This window comes from Protopterus annectens, chromosome 6.part0 (genome assembly GCF_019279795.1).
Source record: "Protopterus annectens isolate FY-2018-M chromosome 6.part0, PAN1.0, whole genome shotgun sequence".
Taxonomy (NCBI): domain Eukaryota; kingdom Metazoa; phylum Chordata; order Ceratodontiformes; family Protopteridae; genus Protopterus; species Protopterus annectens.
In genome coordinates this window covers 1,326,033,942-1,326,044,323 of record NC_056737.1, presented here as the reverse complement: position 1 = coordinate 1,326,044,323, position 10,382 = coordinate 1,326,033,942, and the positions used below count along the sequence as shown (strand labels likewise).

General features: G+C 39.0%; 1 non-coding gene across 1 annotated transcript; it reads left to right on the top strand.

Annotated features, from left to right (window-relative positions):
- Nucleotides 1-5,840: 5,840 nt before the first annotated feature.
- On the top strand, nt 5,841-5,912 carry TRNAA-CGC. The gene has a single exon. It is a non-coding gene; the product is annotated as a tRNA-Ala (tRNA).
- The last annotated feature ends 4,470 nt before the right edge of the window (nt 5,913-10,382 follow it).

Here is a 10,382-nt window from a genome sequence, read left to right as displayed (position 1 = left end):
GCAACTAACTCTGGGCAAAACTGCAATCCAAATTGTAGCTTGCTACAGATCCCCCACCATGCCCCAGGATTCCCACTCCTCTTTTCTTGATATACTGGAAAATATTAGGGTTCAACCAAACACCGTAATAATGGGCGATTTCAACTACCCCACCATTAACTGGGAAAACTACTCAAGTACCAACTCCTTCGCTCAATGCTTTCTGGAATTCAAAAATTCCAATGCCCTGGATCAACTTATCCATACCCCCACTAAGGGAAACAATATCCTAGACCTAGTCATTACCAACATGAGTGACTGGTGCTCCACACCTGATGTCAACTCCTAGTTGGTCAGATCCGACCATAACCTAATCACCCTAGATATCCACATCTCACCCTAAACCATTAAGGAAACCATGGTAAAAAATTTCTCCCAAGTCAACTTAATGCTTCTTAAGGCAGAAGTGGCGAACTTCATGACACCCATGCAGATGGACAATACAGTTATGACTGCTGAATCCTATACAAATGCACTCTATAAGCACTTACACGAGTGCATGGATTGTGCTATCCCAAATAGAACCAAGATACTATCCTCTAAAAAATGGAAGCCAGTCTGGTTGTCCCCTGCCATAAACAAACTCTACAACAGAAGGAAGAAACTGTTGCAAAAGAGAGTAAAATCCCATGAGTGGAGGAGCCCCCTGGTCAGCCTTAGTAAGAAGCTGAGATCCCTTATAAGATCCTCCAAAGCTAGCTACGAAAACAAAATCACCACTGATTCTAAGGGCAACCACAAAGCATTCTATAGCTATGTCAAGAATCTCAATGGCAACACCCAGATCTGCTCTGAGTTACAGCACAGCGGCATGAAAATTACAGAACCAACTGATATTGCCAACATCCTGGCAGATAGGTTCAGTGCTAACTTTATGCCCTCACACCTCCTAAAGGGTCCCATATCTATATAGGAAGAATGCAGAGTCCCAGTAATCACATCTATGCAGGTAAAAGCTGCACTTTTTAAAATCAAAAACACAGCATCCATGGGTCCGTACAACATCCCAGGCTGTGTTTTACATGAACTTCAGAACAAACTGGCTCCCCACGTAAGCAGCATGTTCAATCATAGCCTCATGTCAGGCTTTTTGCCCACTGAATGGCACACAGCAACAGTTATCCCATTCCATAAAGGGGGAGCCACCACTGATCCTGGGAACTTTTGCCCTATTAGCCTGACGAGCCTGGTAAGCAAGGCCATGGAACGTATCATCATGGAACTCATAAACAAAGACATTGGCAACCTCCAAACTCTGGACCCCACCGAGTTCGGGTTTGTGAAAGGCAGATCCTGCCTTCTGAACCTGATCGACTTCTTTGAGACAGTCACCAAAGCCGTAAATGAGGGTAAGGTGGTTCACACAGCCTATCTTGACCTCGCCAAGGCTTTTGACACCATCCCCCATTCTGGAATTATAGCTAAACTCACTAAACTAGGTATAAATCCCTACGTCACAAGATGGGTTGCCAACTGGCTCACTGACAGAACCCACAATGTAAAAGTTGCAGACTCCAAATCTGACTTCAAACCAGTGACAAGTGGAGTACCACAGTGTTCAGTCCTGGGACCTCTCCTGTTTAGTATCTACTTCTCTGAAGTACAGGATAACACAGAAGACCACTGGCTAATGAAGTTTGCAGATGACTGCAAACTAGGAGCCATAGTGGAGTCCCCAAATGATGTGGACATCCTAAAGAAGGGCCTCAATGATAGATGCCTGGTGTCAGAGGCATGGCCTCAAGCTCAATGCCAAAAAGTGCATTGTCATCCCCTTTGGTAAAAACTCTGTACCCATTAACTACCACATTAATGGCAGTCTACTTAATGCTGAATGTGTGATAAGAGACCGTGGGACCTAGGTGAACAGTAGTGTCTCCTTTGATAATCACATTGCCACAGTAGTCAGGAAATCCATCCACATGGCACACCTCATCACAGAAGGGTTCTCATCCAGGAAAAAAGAGGTCATTGTTCCCCTCTACTCGGCACTCATTAGACCCATTATAGAGTAGAATGCCCCTTTTGGAATGTACCTCACAAGACATCTGCAACAGCTGTAAAGGCCACAGAAGTACCTCACAAAGAGGACTACTGGCCTCAAACATATGCCCTACACTGACCATCTCAAAAAACTCCAGCATTACTCTATAGCATATCGCCTACTCCGAGGAGATCTCTGCCTAACATATAAAGCTATGTTAAACCCAGAGCTGTTGGACATGCTGCACCTAAAGAAATCCCAATCCCTCCAAGCTACATGCTCTACAGACCTAAACCTTGTCACCACAATAAACAGGACATGCTGGAGGGATATATTCCTGTCCCAGAGCCATCCTATACTCTGGAACAAGCTACCCATCTATGTCAAGCAAAGTTCCTCATTAGCACTGTTCAAGAAAAATCTTGAGTGGAAGGGAAATAGGAAAAAACCCTGGGGATCACTTCTGAGGCTCTGCTCAACAGGGGCACAGGAAATTAACTTTCTTCAGTGGCGTAAGCCAGGGAACCTTGTTGGCTAGGCTTACTTAGGCCCTTGGACTGATAGCCTAGTACCTACCTATGAAACTATGAACTGTGGAAAGGTAACAGCAGCAGGTAGCTCAAAAGTTCTAGAAACAGACATTTTTATTTCAAAATAAGATTTTGAAAGATCACTTAGACTACAAAGCAAAGACAGAGAGTGAGAAAGCCTTTTTGAATAAACTATCATGAAAAAGAGAAATGGGAACAACTTGAAAATTACTGTATCAACTGCAAACCATGGAGCTTTGGCTGTATAGCAAGGCATGTAACATAGCTAGTTTTGTTTTTATTACCTAAGGCTGCTTCATCATTTTTACTTGAAATCATCCTAGTGGGCGTTTCTATTATCTGTTGAAACTGTTAATGTTCAGTACAATTTTGATGAAATTAAGCTTACTTCATTCAGACTTTGTAGTCTGAGCATTGCTTTGCAGGCAGAACATAGTGACAGTGAATCAGTATATGATCACATATTATTTAGTAACATCCATTGGCAACTCAGAAAATAGATGTACTTGTATTGTGATGATCCCAGGCTGAGCCTGTAATTAATCATTTGTGATCACTACTCTGCCCCAAGTGTAATAAATAAAGTAAATAAATATATTCTGACTGGAGTGTGTTTGTTATGTTTTTTTAATATTATGCTTAAGAAAAATCATGAGTCCAGTTCCTGGGAGTTAAAAATATTGTGCTGTATTTTTTACTTTTTAACTTGCTGGAACCTTGTTGGATGTAGTTAACTATGTACAATATATTATAACTGTTTATTCTAACCTATAAAAAAAATCACTCAAACAGGCACTCATACTAATGTATCTTAATTTAATTTCCAGTGTGATGTGATATATGTATTCGGGTTCCTTTCAGAAGCGCAAAATACTGAAATCTCAAATTTCAGTATTTCGAGCCCAAGAAGCCGAATCCATATAATAGCAAAAGTTTAGAAGCGCGAAATTCAAAACCTCGAATACCGGAGGTTTTGAATTTCGCGCTTCTAAAGTTCTACTCTGGTTATGTATTCAGGTTAGTCTGTGTGTGTGTGTGTGTGTGTGTGTGTGTGTGTGTGTGTGTCTTAAGGGGTTTGGGTAGGGGCTGTGGTGTGCGTCAGTATGTTTTGTTGCTGTGATGTGTGTGTGTGTGTGTGTGTGTGAAGAGAAAGTAGCTTGTGTGGTGGTGTTTTGTGTGTGTTTGTATGCAGTGTGACCTCGGAGTGAGAATATTTAAGTAGGGGGGGGTGTGCAGGGGTGCTTTCCCCCCTGCTTTCATGTAGTAAAATGATTTTGTGTGTTTGTGTGGTGGATGGTGTGTGTGTGTGTGTGTGTGTGTGTGTGTGTGTGTGTGTGTGTGTGTGTGTGTAATAAAACCGCAAAATCCAAAACTTCCGGTGTTTGAGGTTTTGAATTTCACGGTTTTTAGCTTTCGTTGTTTTGTGGATTTCACTTCTTGGGCTCGAGATACTGAAATTAGAGATTTCAGTATTTTGAGCTTCTGAATGAAGTGAATCCATGTATACATATAAGGTGTGTGCCTTGCATGTTTTTCATGCTGACTGTAAATGCTTTTGAAACTGTTTACTCTCCCTTTCCAGTTATCTGTGTTGTACATTATAATAATCTTTACATATATATATATATATATATATATATATATAATTTAATATATATATATATATATATATATATATATATATATATATATATATATCCATCCTCCACCTTTTTCCCATTTTTGCACTTGGAGTCGGGGTGTCACTTCAACTGTGGCAATCATCTCAAACCAAGGTTTACATCCCCGGGTGTCTAGCCCTGCCACGGTAGGTCATTCATACCACTCACGAACACACACACTCACACCTACGGACAATTTAGAGTGTCCAATCCACCTACTGCATGTCTTAGAATATGGGAGGAAATGAGTAAACTGGAGCAGCGGAGGAAACCCACACAACTGTAGCGAGGACATGCAGACTCAGCACAGAAGGCACCGCAGTCGAGAATCAAATACAACATTGTTAGATTGTTGATGTTTTTAAATTATAGGTTCATAGGTGGCTACTAGGCCAATGGCACAAGAGCCTTTTCAAGCCTATCCATATTTATCCTGAGTTACCCAAGGCAGTGACTTTAATTGCTCCTTTATAATTAGTGCATCATGACATTTAATAAATCCAAATTATAGTTAAACACATGCATGCATACACAGAAGTAATGGCTGGTAACCCTATACTGGACTGTAGTGAAGTTTTATCTGTGTAACTTGACATTAAAATGATAAGCAGGCATTTTAGTATTTAGTCCTGAAATTCTGTGAAAGCATGAGCTGAGCAGGACTGGAAATGGTTTTGATATAGATAGCATCTGCACTAGAGCAAAAATGAATCTGAACACAGAAATGAATATAGCAGCATGGAACAGAAAGATTAATAATAGTGCTAAGGAGAATGAAAAGGCGCTGCTTGTTGCAGATACATCTAATTTATAATAGCACCCCCTTAGAGAATCAGAGAAAGGGAAAAGAAAAAAATTAGCCTCTGGAGGTCCGATTATGAATTTAACACCAGCTGCATACTTAGCAAACTTTCTGTTTAAAGTTGATTGGTTTGATGGCTTCTCCTTCTTAATTGATTTGTTAGATTATTAATAAAGGGCAGACGATATTAAATTGAGAGAGTTAAAAGACTCCATTCTCCAAGAAAAACTTAGAATATCTGCTCATCTACAGTGGTTTCCAGTTTGGAAGGAGGATATTTCTGAGAAACTGCAACATTATGAAACACAGATGCATGAATATGTATAAGTACAGAATGCAGAGTATCATTGATTTTAAGTTGAACCATCAACATAATTAACAGAAGTCATGAAAACTAAAATATTTAACATACTCTGCATTTCTTACATATTAATTTTTATGTACCTATGAGGATTCTAAGATGGCACTTGCCTTTACTTTGCCCTAAATAACATATTACTCCACAGATGGTACTTAGACATCACAACCTGTATAGGTGCAGCAGGTGTGCTCCATGATGGCTTAATTCCTTATACTTCTGCTTATGGTTGCTATCTGTATTACCAAGAATCACTCATACATATAAACTTTTATTTTAATCACAGCTGAAGGATAGTTCAAAGTAGGGTGGCCTAATGGTTAAGGTGTTGCCTTACAAACACAAGGTGTAGGGTTTGAGTCTCACAAGAGATAATTAGCTAAGCTTAAAATGGCTCACAAGGGCAGTTAGCTTAATATGGATCTATGGATCTCAATTTTTAGCTGGGGATGTAGCTCAGTGGTAGAGTGCACACTTCGCATGTGTGAGGTCCCGGGTTCAATCCCCAGCATCTCCAGCACAAGTTTTAGTACCAATCTATGAACCTATATGATTGGATGGGAGATAGGAAATTCACCCCGGGGATCATGTCAGTCGCCCTGCTAGACAGGGGTCCTAAGAAGTAAATATTGTGGGAAGAAATATCCGGGGAATTGTTATGGCTAGGCTTCTATAGGCCCTAGGGCCGATAGTCTAGTACCAACCTATGAACCTAGTTTAATTCATAACTATGAAATATTTTCATTTTGGGTAAGCGTGATCTTCCTTCCTTTTTCATGGGGGGGATACCCATGTGTGTACAAAATTTGCAGTTAAGCATGTACATGCTTTTTGCACAGTTTATAAAATTTCATATAGGTAAATCTTTATATTTGCTAGTATGCCTAATATTAGATAAAGCTGCTTGCTGGAAACAAGTCATGTCCGTGGCATTAAAAATAATAACTGAATCGTCTCATTGCCTAGGTTTGCACATCTGGTACATCTGTATTAGACACAAAGTGGCAGGATTGAGGGAAACTCCTGGAGTGTTTTCCTAAATTGCTTTCTTGTTTTTTTTTTTTTTTTGTATTATTTTCAGTAATATGCTGTATAGTCTTCCTTCGTGACTCAGTAGTTTACTATAAGCTACCCAAAATGCATCTAGTAGGCAACACTGTTAGGAGTTTTTGGCAGCTCTGACACTTTCTGCAATCTCTTCTACAATTTCAGACATCACATGGAGTACTTCTTTTCTTCTGTTCAGGACAACGTCTCCATCATTATTGTACAACTTATGTGGTTGTGACATGCTAGAATGTTCTGCTACAAGATGATGTGTTACCTGTAAAACTGCCTGTGGTTCAAATGTTTCCTATTCAAATGTAGAAAATGCCTCTAGAAAATTAACTGGTAACTGTTTTCACTGCAGTCTTTGCAAGTCCAGTAACATGTTTGTATAGGAAGAGCGTATTTCAGTGTCATCACTGTAATGTATGTGTCTGTGTGTGCTAATTAGAGCATTAATGTTACTGTACACACATAACACAATTGTTGTACAGATATAATCATTAATCAGGCAATATAAATGCAATCTATTTTTATGAGGAAAAGCTTCCAGAAGGGTACAGATTTGGATACAAGACCACCCAAGAGACTGAACAAGATATTTTGTAGTGCGTGTTAGTATGCCTTAATCTGCTTGCCTTGCTTTTCTAAAGTACGTAATGTTCCAGAAAGTCAGATCTAAGTATTATTGGGAATATGTTAAAAAATGCTGAAGAGGAAAGAAGTATGATATATTTTTAAATATAAGAACTGTAGTCTCTCAGAGGTGAATGCATGCATTCCTTAATTTGTGCTGTGATTATTTGCTCACTTGCTTCCTTGTTTTGTTGGTTTGTTTGTTTGTTTATTATTTATTTGTTTGTGCTGGCCAGGTAGTCCCAGTGGACTTGAGGGGTATGTGAAACCTGAGATTTTTATTGGATATGCTTTATATAAAATATGTTTAAAAACGCTTGCTGTTCATAATAGAATTTTTTGCCACATACTCTTACCCACTGCTGTATCAGCATTATATAACAAAGACTTGAGCAAGGATGTTCATTTTTTTGTTTTCTTGCTTTATATGACTGAAAATGATCATTCCCATCTGGATGTATAGTAACATAAAGTATCTATCTATCCATCAATATATCTATAAAAATATATATAAATACATGTGTGGTGCTGCGGTAGCATTGTCGCCTCACAGTAAGACACTGTCCGGTTCGATTCTCAGCTAGAGCGTCGTCTCCGTGGAGACATGCGTGAATGGGCGTACCTTCGTTGAAGGTTGTGCATCAGGGATGGTAACTCGGCACGTAAAAATCAACTACCAATCATTAGCAGACCAGAGTTCCGCTGTGGCGACCCCTAACCGGGAAAAGCCGAAAAACACAACAACAACATGTGTGTATATATATATATATATATATATATATATAATGTGTGTGTGTGTGTGTGTGTGTGTGTGTGTGTGTGTGTGTGTGTGGATGTGTGTGTGGATGTATGATATGTAATCAAATGATCATAAAATCAACATCAATTTGGTTGACAGAAACAGGTTGTCAACAGGTGTGCAAGATCAACAGGATATTCTCATTCTCCTGGGATTGTGTGATCTCAGAGTTAGGGTATATAATTAACAGGGGGTCTTGTTCCCTGCAAAAACACTTGCTGTTGATTTAGCTCATTCTGGGGTAACTCTCTGAGCATGTACTCAATGTGTTGATGTTATGTGTTTCGATGTTAATACATTGATATACTGGTTGTCAAAGTTGTGATCATTTGACCAGTAATCTTGGCTCCATAGGTAAATATATATATATATATATATATATATATATATATAGAAGTCTACTTCATATGTTTGTAACTTCGAACAGTTTAAATGGAGGTTGCCATACAGCACGGAATGGGATATTTACCATTCTCTTCACTGTAGTGCGATCTCAGAGTTGGTATATTTAATTAGCAGGGGGTATGGGGGGTGCAGTGGGGACTTGCCCCCCCCCCTGTTAAAATGCTGTTTTTTGTGGTATAAAAAAATGAGACCACAATAAATCATTTCAAAATGTTTCCCACCTTGAATGTGATCTATAACCTGCACAATTCAGTTGAACAACAAACAAATCTCTTAGGGGAAAAATATAAAAAATAAAAAAAGTACAATACGTGGGTTGCATAAGTGTGCACACCCTTAAACTAATACTTTGTTGTGTGTGCACACCCTTAAACTAATTCTTTGTTGAAGCACCTTTTGATTTAATTACAGCATTCAGTCTTCTTGGGTAGAAGACTATCAACATGGCACATCTTGACTTGGCAATATTTGCCCACTCTTTCTTGCAAAAGTGCTCCAAATCTGTCAGATTGCGAGGGCATCTCTTGTACACAGCCCTCTTCAGGTCACTGTACATATTTTCTATTCAACTTAGGTCTGGGCTCTGGCTGGGCCATTCCCAAACTTTAATTTTCTTCTGGTGAAGCCATTCTTTTGTTGATGTGGATGTATGCTTTGGGTCATTGTTGTGTTAAAAGGTGAAATTCCTCTTCATTTTCAGCTTTCTAGCAGACGCCTGAAGGTTTTGGGCCAAAAGTGACTAGTATTTGGACCTGTTCATAATTCCCTCCACCTTGACTAAAGCCCCAGTTTCAGCTGAAGAAAAGCAACCCCAAAGCATGATACTGCCACCACTGTGCTTCATCGTGGGGATGGCGTTCTTTTGGCGATGTGAAGTGTTGTTTTTGCACCAAATGTACCTTATGGAATTGTGGCCAAAAAGTTCAACCTTGGTCTCATCAGACCGTAACACATTTTCCCACATGCTTTTGGGAGACAATGTATTATTTTGTGAATTTTACACAGGCCTGCATGTTTTTCTGTGTAAGAAAAGGCTTCCGTCTTGCAACCCTACCCCATAGTCCAGACATATAGTGAATACGAGAGATTGTTGTCACATGTAGTACACAACCAGTACTTGCCAGAAATTCCTGCAGCTCCCATTTGTGGGAAATGACAGGCCATTCTTGGCCTGAATAACAACAAATGTAGGTCTCTTGGCAGCCTCTCTTACCGGTTTTTGTCTTGTCTTTTCATCAATTTTGGATGGGCATCCAGTTCTTTGCAACGTCACTGTTGTCCCATATTTTTTCCACTTTTTGATGACTGTCTTCACTATGTTCCATGGTATATCCAATGCTGTGGAAATTGTTTTGTACCCTTCTCCTGACTGGTACCATTCAACAATGAGATCGCTTTGATGCTTTGTAAGCTCTCTGCGAACCATGACTTTTACTGTAGCAGGCAATTGAGTAAATGTCAGGAAAGTCCTAATAGGACAGCTGAGCTTTGTTTGGGGTTAATCAGTCTCTTTAATTGATGGCAAGTGTGTACCCAAGAAGACTGAATGCTGTAATTAAATCAAAAGGTGCTTCAACAAAGTATTAGTTTAACGGTGTGCACACACAACAAAGTATTAGTTTAAGGGCATGCACACTTTTTTATTTTTTTCCCCTAACAGATTTATTTGTTTTTCAATTGAATTGTACAGGTTATAGGTCACATTAAAGTTGGGAAAAGTTTTGAAATGATTTATTGTGTTCTTATTTCTATTTATATCACAAAACCTGGCATTTTAACAGGGATGTGTAAGCATTTTGTATCCACTGTGTATATGTATGTATATATATATATATATATATATATATATATATATATATATATATATATATATATATAGTTCTTTTTTTATTATGTTTACATATGCATACTGTTACACTGTGTGTGTGACTTTTTATTTATTTAAAGTTGTTTATTACCTTTTTGTTGGACCTCAGCAAAATGTGGCATTATATTTGTTGTTCTTCAGGCCAAGAATGGCCTGTCATTTCCTACATGGCCAAGCCTAATTTTTGCCGTTGTATTTTAAATTAGCCAAGCAAGGTTTAAAATCACTTCAGA